The 13,871-nt window shown below is 42.7% G+C and overlaps 1 pseudogene; it reads left to right on the plus strand.

Annotated features, from left to right (window-relative positions):
• The first annotated feature begins 5,554 nt into the window (after window positions 1-5,554).
• Window positions 5,555-7,493, plus strand: LOC101135174 (S-adenosylmethionine decarboxylase proenzyme-like; annotated as a pseudogene).
• The last annotated feature ends 6,378 nt before the right edge of the window (window positions 7,494-13,871 follow it).

Consider the following 13,871-nt stretch of genomic DNA (forward strand, 5'->3'; position numbering starts at 1 on the left):
ATTTATAGCATTAACTCAAAAATTTTAGAAAGCCTCAGGGAACAATTAATTTCAGGGTTTAAACTTGTCAGACCTGAAAAGTAACTATAAATTCATATTGATGATTACGGATTCTTTGTTTCTTAATCTCCACAATGGGCTCAAGAGTCCAAAAGCATAAATCATGCCACCTTAGGACAGTAAGAATAGTTACTTTCTGTGTAATATTTCAGTTTACACACCACCTTGACATGTATTACCTGATTGAATCACTTTAATAACTCGGAAGAAGGTTCTATTATTCCTGGATTTTTTGTTGTTGTTGTTGTTGTTTGAGATGGAGTCTCACTCTGTTGCCCAGGCTGGAGTGCAGTGGTGCAACCTCCACCTCCCAGGTTCAAGCGATTCTCCTGCCTCAGCCCCCTGAATAGCTGGGACCACAGGCGCACGCCACCATGCCCAGCTAATTTTTGTATTTTTTAGTAGATATGAGGTTTCACCATATTGGCCAGGCTGGTCTCAAACTCCTGACTTCATGATCTGCCCACCTCGGCCTCCCAAAGTGCTGGGATTACAGGTGTGAGCCACTGCGCCCAGGCTGTTCCTGTTTTAAGGTGAAGAAACAATGGCTTAGGGTAAACTGATACATCTGAAGTCACAACAACAAGAATTAGAGCTGAAACTTAACTGTAGGTCTTTTGGTTCTGAGTTCAATGATTCTGGTGGGAAAGAGTATCCTCTGAGAGGGGATGCTAAAATGACTTCCCTGTGGGAATGAAGGTACCAAGAGAAGCAAGGAAAACAGAAGCCCCTTTATAGAGAGAAAGAGGGAGTCCTCTGTGAACATCAAGTCCCTCTCATTTTTCCCTCCCCATTCATTTTCCTGGATTATCCTACTAATCCTTAATTTTATTTGAGATGAGACCTTTACACAGAAGCCTTTCCAGACCATCCAAGGTTAAGTGCCCTTCCATAAGACTCAAGTTTTAACATTATTATAGTGTTTATCACTCTCTGTCTTAGTCTGTTTGGGCTGCTATACCAAAATGTTATAAACTGGATCATCTATAAACAACAGAAATTTATTTCTCACAGTTCTTGAGGCTGGGAAGTCCAAGATCAAGGTAGCAGCAGACTTGTTGTCTGGTGAGGGACTGTGTCCTCAAAGACAGCTATTACCTCACATGGGGAAGAAGCAAGGTATCTCTCTGGGTCTCTTTTTATAAGGATACTAATCCCTTTCCTGAGGACTCTGCCCTCATGACCTGATCACCTCCCAATACCCAAGGTATTGGGTATAGGTATTACCCCCTGATACCATCACCTTGGGGGTTAGGATTTTAATATATTAATTTTGCAGGGACATAAACATTTGGTTCACTGCATTCCATATTATTTCCTATTTGTATAATTCCTGCACTGAAGTGCAAGCTGCTTGAAGTTGGATATTTTATCTTATTCATTGGCATGTCATCAACACCTAACAGAGTGTCTGGCTTTCTTAGGCAGTCAGAATATACTTGTTAAAAGGAAGGAAAGCATTGTGAATATTCTGTAGGAGTTGAAATAGAAAAAAGATACTGGGTTTTGACCACATGCCAACAAAAAGAGCAGTTAATAGATTGAACGAGAGAAATAGGGAAACAAAATGTGCCAGTGGCAAAAGCCTGCTTGCTGACATTTATACATTAAACATTGATGTTCCTGTCTTTTTAAGTGCCAAATTTGGAATCTGTACATTACTTGGACTCTGTACATTACTTGGACTCTGTACATCATCTGATTAATGAGCATTTCCAGATATTACATTACCTTGCTGCTGGTCAGCAAGCACTCAGTTCAGTTAGTTGAATTGTGCTATTAGTAGTATATTGCATGTTCTAATTATTCATTCAGAACTTCCTCTAAACTTTTCAACACCAACATCTCATGGTCTGACCACAACTTTCTTTTCAACTCCCTTACTTCTGTGTCTTGATTCCTTTTTCCTTCCAATCTGTCTATCTTCCATCTTCAACCCTTTCTCTGTCTAGTCTAAGCCATGAACAGCCTCTCAACCCCTTCTGTCTTAATCCTTCTGTCTTAAACTACATAACAAAATTACATTCCCACTAACAGGTTTCCCAATGCCTATATCAGGTTGTCAAGAGTTGCTAGAGAGAAGCCAGGTGCGGTGGCTCATGCTTGTAATACCAACACTGGGAGGCCAAGGTGAGTAGATTGCTTGCGGCCAGGAGTTTGAGACCAGCCTGGGCAACATGACAAAACCCCTTCTCTACTAAAAAAAAAAAAAAAAAAAAAATAGCCAGGCATGGTGGTGCATGGCTGTAATCCCAGCCTCTTGGGAGGCTGAAGCACAAGAATTGCTTGAACCCAGGAGGCGGAGGTTGCAGTGAGCTAACATCGTGCCATTGCACTCCAGCCTGGGCCACCAAGCAAGACTCTGTCTCAAAAAAAAAGGGGAGTTGTTAGAGAGAAATCACAAAATGGTCCAGAGTGTTGCCCCTGCAAATCTCTACTTTCCAACCTCAACTGGACCTCTGCACCACCCAATAGTTTTCCTAGGATCACACTCCTCCCAGAGCAGCTTTTGCAACTGTTGTCACTTTCCTCAAGTCCTCTTTTTTTACATCCCCACCCTCACTCTCAGCAAAGACATTTCCTTCTTTTTCACTGAGAACATGGAGAGCATCTTGTTTCCAACATTCTCTTTTCCTGCAGTATCTGCATCTCTTTCCATTTCTCAGTGAAACAGAGTTTCTCCCATCCAAAGTTACTCCTGCTGCCTGTACTTTGAATTTGCGAGCTGCCACCTCCTTCAGTCCTTTCCTCCCTTGATTTCCCCTCTTTTCCCTGATGTAGTCCTTCGCCTCATTGTCTTTAGCTGACATATTTATGTTTATGTAATTTTAAAAAAACTCTAATAGCAACAGAAACTTCTTTAATACACTTGCATTGCAAACTAGTTCCATATCTCTTTCTTTTATTTCACAATCAAGCTTAGACAAAGCTGTCTACACTCACTGTTGATGTTTCCTGGTACTGACAATTGCTGGTTTCCAAATCATTCACAAATTTATATTATTCCAAATGCTAGTATGATTGGGAGGACTATTTATTTATTTATTGTGAGAAATATAATTCAAGAAGAATGGAATGTTTGCATCAATATGATCCATTTATTCTGGAGACAAAGTGTAGCATATTGTTTACGCTTGTAGACTATGTATTTAGAACTGAGTAGCTCACTATTTGTGTGATCTTAGGCAAGTTAATTTACATGTCTGAGCCCCACTATTTTTATACGAATAAAATAGGTAAGCAATAATGCCTACTTTATAGGGTTGTTTTGAAGATCAAATTGATGCAGGCAAACCCAAAAATTGGGGCTCTTGGCTTCAGGTAGGAAGGAAAGAATTCAAGGGTGGTGACAGAGTAATGTAAAAGCAAAGCAAGTTTATTAGAACAACAGAGAACAGGAAAATGGCTGCTCCATAGACAGAGCAGGGCTACCCCATTGGCAGAGTAGCACTCATGGATTGCTGACTAACAATATTTATAGCTAATCCTTAACTATATGCTAAATAAGGGGTGGGTTATTCACAAATTTTCTATGAAAGGGATGGGGAGTTCCTAGAACCAAGGGTTCCTCCCCTTTTAAACCATATAAGGGACACATTTTTAAGCAGTAAAGTGCTCAAAATGTAAAAGAAGACAATGCCCCTGAGAAATGGGTCAGAACTGAGAGGCTGACTCATATCCAATAAGGACTCAATATTGTTACCTGCTATGTAAAGGGTTACCAGAAGCTCCTCTGTGGAGATAGTAAGGTGTCCAGTGGGAGCTGTGGGGGATCTCAGGCCCCATGAGTCCTCTGTTCTCTTGGCTATTATGGGTTTGGTTGACCCCCTCAGAGCCTGGGGCGGCGTTTTTCCAGTGGTCCTCTTGCTTACAGAGGGCACACTGACTTTGGCTCAGGGGCCACTAAGTCAGGCTCTCATTTATGCATCCCAGATGCCAATCTCATGGCACTTCCTCAAGATGTGTAACTCTGAGGTGGTAGGGGGCTCAAGGCAGCCACCAGGAACTGTGTGTTTTGACTATTTCTTTTGGTTTTCTCTGCCTCCTCTGCCCTGTTCCTACTGTTATAAACTCCAAAGGCCATGTTTAAGAGTTGGCCTGGCCAGGTGTGGTGGCTTACACCTGTAATCCCAGCTCTTTGGGAGGCTGAAGCAGGCAGATCACTTGAGGTCAGGAGTTCAAGACCAGCCCGGCCAATATGGTGAAACCCGTCTCTACTAAAAATACAAAAAAATTAGCTGGGCGTGGTGGTATATGCCTATAGTCCCAGCTACTCGGGAGGCTGAGTCAGGAGAATCATTTGAACCCAAGAAGCAGAGGTTGCAGTGAGCCGAGATCACGCCACTGCACTCCAGCCTGGGCAACAGAGTGAGACTCCATCTCAAAAAAAAAAAAGAGTTGGCCCATGGGGGTTTGAAGTGTCGTTTCTGCCTTATGTAACTTCCTTCTAATCTCAAGGAAAGACTGAGTAATAAAATGCATGCCCAGGAAAGCATACCTTTCCAGGGAGTCTGGGTCTGTATTAGTATAATTCCTGAGTGCCTCAACCAGACAGCCCTGAAATAAAGCAGGATTTCCATCCTTTTCAAAGTTACGTCTCTAATCATGTCATAATTAGCTGGCTTAACCGCACACTTTTTCATGCTTTCTATTAAACAAGTTACCATGTGATTTCTGCATTCAAAATCTTGGCAACTCCTCTGGTAATCTCTCTGAGGCTCCAGATCTGGAACTGCATCTCCCCCCATATGATAAATGGCATAGCCTTGGTTATAAGCATTCTACCTGCATTTTTACGGGCAGTACCCAGAATCATTTGTTTATCCTCTATGATAGAGCAGGTGGACAATATTTGCAAGTCATGCCAAGTTAAGTCAAAGGACATGGTCAACTTAACAAACTTCTCTACAAACTTCCCTGCATCCTCTTAAAAACCAGCTACATTTCTCCTTGCATAAAGCCAAATCAGATATAGAAAAAAAAAACACATGTATTCTGATTGTCCAGTCATCTCTATCAGCTACCTCTCACAATGAGCATAGGTTCAGTTTTAGGGGCTGATATGAGACCCCACTCCTGGTGATACTGGTTGGGCTTACTTCCTTGGGCAGGGCGAGATATAGGCTTGGGATAGTTTAATAAGGGGAAGGGGAGGTGGAATCCTGTGCTGTGGAACTGGTGAGATCACCCTCCTCAGAACCGGGGGACTGAAGAGACTTCAGGTTGGGGAGCACATGGGCCTTCTATGGGGAGTAGCTAGGAGGGGATTATCTAGGGTATCTAGTGTGGCTTTTTGGTGTCTGGATGTAACATGAGCAAGGCACATTCTACAGGTGTCCCTTAAGTCAGGCTCCTAGTAGAGAGCCATAAGAGCCTGTACGTAAGGGATTTCTCTTCATTCTCCTTCCTTTTTACAGAATAAGTTGAATTGTAAAATAGTATTATAATGTAACAAACCATTTTTAGGCCACATTTCTTGGTCTCTTAATTTGTATTGGACCCAAACTGTGTTGCAGTAGAAAATGAGTCTCGGCTTATACAGTATGGTCGGCCACATTAGCTAGCATTCGCTCTACTCTCTCTGACAGGGAAGCAGCGGAATACAAGAGACTGAACTGTATCTGCCTCTGTTTCCAAAAAATTCACGTTCAACTTTCACTCACACAAAGCCGGGAAAATTTTACTTTTTTTTAGACAGAGTCTCGCTCTGTCACCAGACTGAAGTGCAGTGGCTTGATCTCGGCTCACTGCAACCTCCGCCTCCCAGGTTCAAGCGATTCTCCTGGCTCAGTCTCCCAAGTAGCTGGAATTACAGGCACCCACTACCATGCCCAGCTAATTTTTGTATTTTTAGTAGAGACGGGGTTTCACCATGTTGGTCAGGATGGTCTCAATCTCCTGACCTCGTGATTCGCCCGCCTCGGCCTCCCAAAGTGATGGGATTACAGGCGTGAGCCACCGCGTCCGGTCATTTTATTTGTCTTTAAAAAAGAAAAGGAACCTGAATTTTTGTAACACAGCTGGAACAATTCACAGCAGCCGCGGCAGCCGCAGCAGCAGAAGAAAAGGTTTAATTTAGTTGATTTTCTGTGGTTGTTGATTGTTCGCCAGTCTCATGGTAATGGAAGCTGTACATTTTTCCGAAGGGACAGAGAAGCTGCTGGAGGTTTGGTTCTTCTGGCAGCAGCCCAATGCAAACCAAGGATCTGGGGATCTTCGCACTATCCCAAGATCTGAATGGGACTTTTTTTTTTTTTTTTTTTTTTTTTTTGAGACGGAGTCTCGCTGTGTCGCCCAGGCTGGAGTGCAGTGGCACGATCTCGGCTCACTGCAACCTCGGTCTCCCAAGCTCACGCCATTCTCCTGCCTCAGCCTCATGAGTAGCTGGGACTACAGGCGCCCGCCACCACGCCCGGCTCATTTTTCGTATTTTTAGTAGAGACGGGGTTTAACCCTGTTAGCCAGGATGGTCTCGATCTCCTGACCTCGTGATCTGCCTGCCTCAGCCTCCCAAAGTGCTGGGATTACAGGCGTGAGCCACCGCGCCCGGCCAAGTGGGACATACTTCTGAAGGATGTGCAACGTTCAATGATAAGTGTGACAAAAACTGACAACCAGGAAGCTTGTGTACTCAGTGAGAGTAGCATGTTTGTCTCCAAGAAACGTTTCATTTTGAAGACACCTGGTACCACTCTCTTGCTGAAAGCGCTGGTTCCCCTGTTGAAGCTTGCTAGGCATTACAGTGGGTTTGACTCAATTCAAAGCTTCTTTTATTCTTGTGAGAATTTCATGAAGCCTTCCCCCTAAGGGTACCTACACTAGAATTTCCAGGAAGAAATAGAGTTTCTTAATGCAATTTTCCCAAATGGAGCAGCATATTATATGGGAAGTATGAATTCTGACTGTTGGTACTTATGTACTCTGGATTTCCCAGAAAGGTAATCAGTCAGCCAGATCAAACCCTGGAAAATTTGATGAGTGGGCTTGACCCAGCAGTTATGGACCAGTTCTACATGAAAGATGGCGTTACTGCAAAGGATGTCATTTGTGAGAGTGGGATTCACAACCTGATACCAGGTTCTGTCATTAATGCCACAATGTTCAATCTTTATGGGTATTCGATGAATGGAATGAAATCAGATGGAACTTATTGGACTATTCACATCACTCCAGAACCAGAATCTTTTTATGTTAGCTTTGAAACAAACTTAAGTCACCTCCTATGATGACCTGATCAGGAAAGCTATGGAAGTCTTCAAGCCAGGAAAATTTGTGATCACTTTGTTAATCAGAGTTCTAAATGTCGCGCCGTGTTTTCTTCACCTCAGAAGATTGAAGGTTTTAAGCGTCTTGATTGCCAGAGTGCTATGTTCAATGATTACGATTTTGTTTTTACCAGTTTTGCTAAGAAGCAGCAATAACAGCAGAGTTGATTAAGAAAAATGAAGAAAAAAATGCAAAAAGAGAACACACGTAAGAAGGTGGTGGATGCTTTCTAGATGTAGATGCTGGGGTCAGTGCTTTCCATAACCACCGCAGTGTAGTTGCATAAAGCCCTATATGTAATGATAGTGTAATCATTTTGAATGGTATGCATTATTATATCAAGGAAATAGATATCTTGCACGAATGTTCTCTTCTGTGTTTAGGTATTCTCTGCCACTCTTGCTGTGAAATTGAAGTGCATGTAGAAAAAACCTTTTACTATATGAAACTTTATAACACTTGTGAAAGCAATTCAATTTGGTTTATGCACAGTGTAATATTTCTCCAAGTATCATCCAAAATTCCCCACAGACAAAGCTTTCATCCTCATTAGGTGTTGGACTCAGCCTAACCGTCTAGGACTGTTCTATTAAATTGCTGCCAGAATTTTACATCCAGTTACCTCCACTTTCTAGAACATATTCTTTACAAATATTATTGAAACCAATTTCTACCTCATACAGAGGTTTTTTAAAACAGCAATTAAAGTTTTTCTTCCATGAAAAAAAAAAAAGAAAATCGGTCTCTTTCTCTTTAAGAGAATTTGAATTTGATCCAATTGCTTTTGATACCCTAGCAGCAAGTCCTTTGAGATGCTTGCCATTGTCCCCATGTCTAACAAGGATCTCCACTAGACACAGAAGTTTTTCTAAATCTAGCAAGAGCCTAGTTAATTTTTCTTTCAAATGCCTACCTCCCTTTTCCCTCAAGAAAGGTCAGTAGGGCAATCACCACTAATTCCTGCAAAGAAGGCATAAGTACAGTTACCATGGCATAACGAAAATGAATTATGAGATATGAGTGGACAGTAGAGAGATGGATGGCTGCATCCACTAGCAAATGGAATGCAACAAAAGAGGAGTTTTTGTTTGTTTGTTTGTTTGTTTGTTTGTTTTTGAGACGGAGTCTGGCTCTGTCCCCTAGGCTGGAGTGCAGTGGCACGATCTCAGCCCACTGCAAGCTCCGCCTCCCGGGTTCACGCCATTCTCCTGCCTCAGCCTCCCGAGTAGCTGGGACTACAGGTGCCCGCCACCACACCTGGCTAATTTTTTTGTATTTTTAGTAGAGACAGGGTTTCACCACGTTGGCCAGGATGGTCTCGAACTCCTGACCTCGTGATCCACCAGCCTCGGCCTCCCAAAGTGCTGGGATTACAGGCTTGAGCCACCACACCCGGCCAAAATAGGAGTTTTAATAAGCAAATTATTGAAGGAGAGATTAAAATAAGGAAATAGGATTCTTATAGTCTGAATTCCACAAAAAGTGAAGAAAGCATTTTGGAGAAAAAAATGGGATGACAAAGACAACAAGAAAAAATGAGACCAAGATCCCCCAAGGATGGGACTCTAACCCACAATCCTAGAGGGGATACCTAGATCCCTCTAGAGTGGGACTCTAACCCACAATCTTAGAGGGCCAAAAGCAGTTAATGCTGAAAAACCTGGAGCATCCAGGCATCAACCAATGACGGTCCCCCACATCAAATGCTACACATCCCAGAACAACCTGGAGGCAGACAACAATGAACCCCAAAGGCACAAGCCCAAGGTCCTCAATGGTGGGATTCTCACCCACAATCCTATGGGGACAATTCCAAAACAATTGGGGGCACAGAACAACATGACTCCAACATTTCAAAGTCAGCACAATGGGGGATCACTCATAATAACAAAAGAAAAAACGCAGCCAGGCGCGGTGGCTCACACCTGTAATCCCAGCACTTTGGGAGGCTGAGGCGGGTGGATCATGAGGTCAAAAGTTTGAGACCAGCCTTGCCAACATGGGGAAACCCCGTCTCTACTAAAAATACAAAAATTAGCCAGGCATGGTGGCGCACGCCTGTAATCCCAGCTACTCAAGAGGCTGAGGCAGGAGAATTGCTTGAACCTGGGAGGCAGAGTTTGCAGTGAGCCGAGATCACGCCACTGCACTCCAGCCTGGGTGACAGAGCAAAACTATGTCTTGGGAAAAAAAAGAAAAAAATGCAAAACAAGGAAACTGTCCTACCTCATATAACATAGAAACAATTGCCCAAATAGCAGGGGAAACAAAGGAGACACCTATCCATGGAGGGTGAATGGTGCTGATTGATGTTAGTAGGGGGGCGTCCAGTGAAGGTCTCCTGCAGTTCCCCTCGGCTTGTTAATCCCTTCATGGGTTCCGGGAAAGATGATGCAGGTGAATGCCAAAACTGGGGCTCAGCCCAGGAGGGTTCTTGGCTTCATGCAGGAAGGAATTCAAGGGTGAGCCAACAGAGTAAAGTGAAAGCAAACCAAGTTTATTAAGAGCAACAGAATACAGGAAAATGGCTGCTCCATAGATAGAGCAGGGCTACTCCATAGGCAGAGTAGCACTCATGGATTGCTGACTAACTATATTTATAGCTACTCCTTAATTATATGCTAAATAAGGGGCAGGTTATTCATAAATTTTCTAGAAAAGGATGAGGAGTTCTCAAAACCAAGGGTTCCTCCTCTTTTAAACCATATAAGGTAGCTTCTGGACATTGCCATGGCATTTGTAAACTGCTGTGGCACCAGTGTGAGTATCTTTTAGCATGCTAATGTATTATAATTAGTGTATAACACAGATTAAGGGCAATTAAAGATCACAGTCATTGCCATCTTGGTTTTCCCTGATTTAGCTGATTTCTTTAATGCCTCCTGTTTTGATTAGCAAGGTTGTGACCAGTGTTTGGAAAACAAGTCCTGCTGATCTACCTCAATATAAGATAATTAAATTAGATAATCCATGTAAAGTGTTCATTTGGAACATAGTAAATGCTAAATATTAGCTATTATTGTTGTTATTATTTTCCTCCCAATATGCAAATTTAGATGCATAATAAAATTATAATAAGAAGATTGCTTAGCACTAGATTCCCAGAAGTGGTTGTTTATTCATTAGTTTAATGGCCTCAGGCAGGATACACCTACTGCAGCATCTAGAGTGCTCAATCTCAGGAAAGGGTGCACTTTCATGGACTCTTCAGAATCCTACTATTATTTCACATCTCTGCAACTGTAGGCTCCCAGAAAAACAATACTCCAATACGAAGGCTTCAAAAGCAAGTCTCTCTGACCTTCTATCCTCCTGCCTCTGGCCCCTCATTCTCCCAAGGCTAGCCTTAGAAACTAGAATTTTTCTTCCTCAAGGCAGGTCATAGAAACTAGAACCCCATTTCCCCAACACCAGGCATGAAACCTAAAAGTATTATCCTAACGTTCCCCCAACGTTTTTGTGTAAAAATCAGCCATAAAAAAAATTATTTGACCTACCTTGTTTGATTGCAGGTCTAAAGACCCTCATTCCAGAGAGCATCCTGCCCCATATCCAGAATGAAATCCATGCTCAGAGATGCCAAGAAGAATCTAGACAGACAGGCCTTTCTAGGTAGGTTTCCCCACTCGGTCTTTGGCATTAGATCTTACCCTTTTTGTCCAATCATATTTCTACATAGCTGCCCATATTTTGTTGAACCTAATGATAAAAATGGACAGTTTCCTCTATATCTTTGGGTCCGCATTCTAAAGGCTCCTGTGTCAGGTACAACTCTAACCAAATAAATTTATATGCCTTTTCTCCTAGTAATATGTGATTTTCAGCAAAACTTCAGAAGGCAAAGGGAAAGATTTCCCAGCCCCTAACCAACATTTGGCACTCGTAAGCTCTTCCTCTTTAACCTTCTATTCTCCACTGGCTTCTGTCATTTTATTCCTATGTAAATGAAGAAAACAGATTTCTCTTCTTCAATCCAGCCACTAAACTTGATAATTTTCTCTTCTCTTCTGTCTCACTTTTCCTAAGTAATCTCATTTCTTCCTGTGGCTTCAGCTATCAAATCTCTAACTCAAGCAACATTGCTCTGAGTGCCAACACCGTAAATTTAACTCTCCTCTGAAGAACTCCACTTGAATGCTCCAGGTACCAAATGAAATATCCAAAACGGAAGAAAGGAGAGTCCCTTCATTTCCTGAATCTGCTCACTTCTGGTATTCCGAATCTTACAGGCTGAGGCACCAAAGCCAGAATCCTGAAAGTCATCCTGATCTCTGGCCTCTCACTAATGACTCACATACAATCTGTCAACATCTGTCAACTTCTTCCTAAAAATCTCTTAAATGTGGCCCTTCTGTCCAATCCCACTACTACTAGCTTAGTAGCTACCATCATTTCTCACCAGAATTTCTACAATAGCCACTGAACTTGTTTTTCTTCTTCATGTCTCATATGCCTCCAACCTACCAATCTCACACCCCTGCATATCCTCAGCACCTGGAAGAGTGTCTGGCATGAAGTAGACACAAAATCAATATTTGTTGAATGAACAAGCAAATGAATCAATTCCTATCATAGAGGCCGAGGAAAAACTTCCCCTTTGCCCTCTGAAGTTTTGTTGAAAAGTCAACCGACAAAAGCAGATTAAAAGAAGAAATGACATGAGGAATAATTACTCTGTGGTTCTCCTTTGTGGGTATGTCAATAAATTTCTGTGCCATTTCTCCTATTAAGCTGCCTTTTATCAGTTGATTTTTCAGTGGACTTTCAGAGGGCAAAGGGGAAGTTTTTGCTTGGCTCCTATGGTTTTGGTGCTGTGAGCAGGATACCAAAACTATTCTGCTCTTAAGCCAGAGTGAAGGGAACCCAGACCTGACTAGCTGCCAGAAGAACAAGAATTTCTTACCGGCCAAGCTTCTGGCCTCTCTTTCTGTGGAATCTGATCAAGTTGACAGTTAAAATCCCTGTTTGTCTCTTTTCTCTGCAAAATCTTGATTAATGGGAGACAAGGATTTGTGTGAGTAGTCTTGGGTGTTGTGACTCTGGTGTAATTTTTGGTTTAAGTATTCATATTATTTGATCCTTTTTGTCCCAAAAATCAACTTTTTCTTCCTTTGTCTTTCCGTGTTGTTATGTCATAAAGAAGGGTACCAAGCATGAGGTAGAACATAGGCCTAAAGCCTTTATAAGCCCATTGTTCCAGCCAGCCTTGCGGACTTGTCAGAATTGTAGTTCTGACCAGGACAGCATATAAACTTTGTTGTGGGCCCCCAAAATAAAAACCATATGAGATTCCCCTTTCATCTTGTTTTATATCCTTGAAAGTGTGGCTGGTGACAAAGTGGGAGCACTCTCTCTTGGTCTCCACTATCTATGAGGCATGATTTTCAGGTCATATAAGGTGACCAGTCTGAAAATGGCTGGGACGTGAGACATGTAAGATTTTAAGCAGCACACTTTTTGTTCTGAATGTGTCAAGCTCTCAGGGGAGTTTGTCTTAAAAGTCCCATCACTGTGGGCTTTTGTCATCTCAACCCTTGTTGCTTGGTTCTAAACAATTGCCTTCTTTGTGTTTATAGACAGACCAAATTAAAGACATATAATAGTATCATGGCTAACCTTAGAAATTCTCTTGACAAAATTAAACAGCAAAACTCTGACCTAACACAAAGTGAAAATCATAACTGAAGGGGTGGGTTGCCCCTCCACACCTGTGGGTGTTTCTCGTTAGGTGGAACGAGAGACTTGGAAAAGAAAAAGACACAGAGACAAAGTATAGAGAAAGAAAATAAGGGGACCCAGGAAACCAGCGTTCAGCATATGGAGGATCCCGCCAGCCTCTGAGTTCTCTTAGTATTTATTCATCATTTTTGGGTGTTTCTCAGAGAGGGGGATGTGGCAGGGTCATAGGATAATAGTGGAGAGAAGGTCAGCAGATAAACACGTGAACAAAGGTCTCTGCATCATAGACAAGGTAATGAATTAAGTGCTGTGCTTTAGATATGCATACACATAAACATCTCAATGCCTTACAAAGCAGTATTTGTTGCCCGCATGTCCCACCTCCAGCCCTAAGGCAGTTTTCCCCCATCTCAGTAGATGGAACATACAATCGGGTTTTATACCAAGACATTCCATTGCCCAGGGACGGGCAGGAGACAGATGGCTTCCTCTTGTCGCAACTGCAAAGAGGCATGCCTTCCTCTTATGCTGATCCTCCTCAGCACAGACCCTTTACGGGTGTCGGGCTGGGGGACGGTCAGGTCTTTCCCTTCCCACGAGGCCATATTTCAGACTATCACATGGGGAGAAACCTTGGACAATACCTGGCTTTCCTAGGCAGAGGTCCCTGCGGCCTTCCGCAGTGTTTGTGTCCCTGGGTACTTGAGATTAGGGAGTGGTGATGACTCTTAATGAGCATGCTGCCTTCAAGCATCTGTTTAACAAAGCACATCTTGCACCGCCCTTAATCCATTTAACCCTTAGTGGACACAGCACATGTTTCAGAAAGCACGGGGTTGGGGGTAAGGTTATAGATTAACAGCATC

Source organism: Gorilla gorilla, chromosome 19 (genome assembly GCF_029281585.2).
Source record: "Gorilla gorilla gorilla isolate KB3781 chromosome 19, NHGRI_mGorGor1-v2.1_pri, whole genome shotgun sequence".
NCBI lineage: Eukaryota > Metazoa > Chordata > Mammalia > Primates > Hominidae > Gorilla > Gorilla gorilla.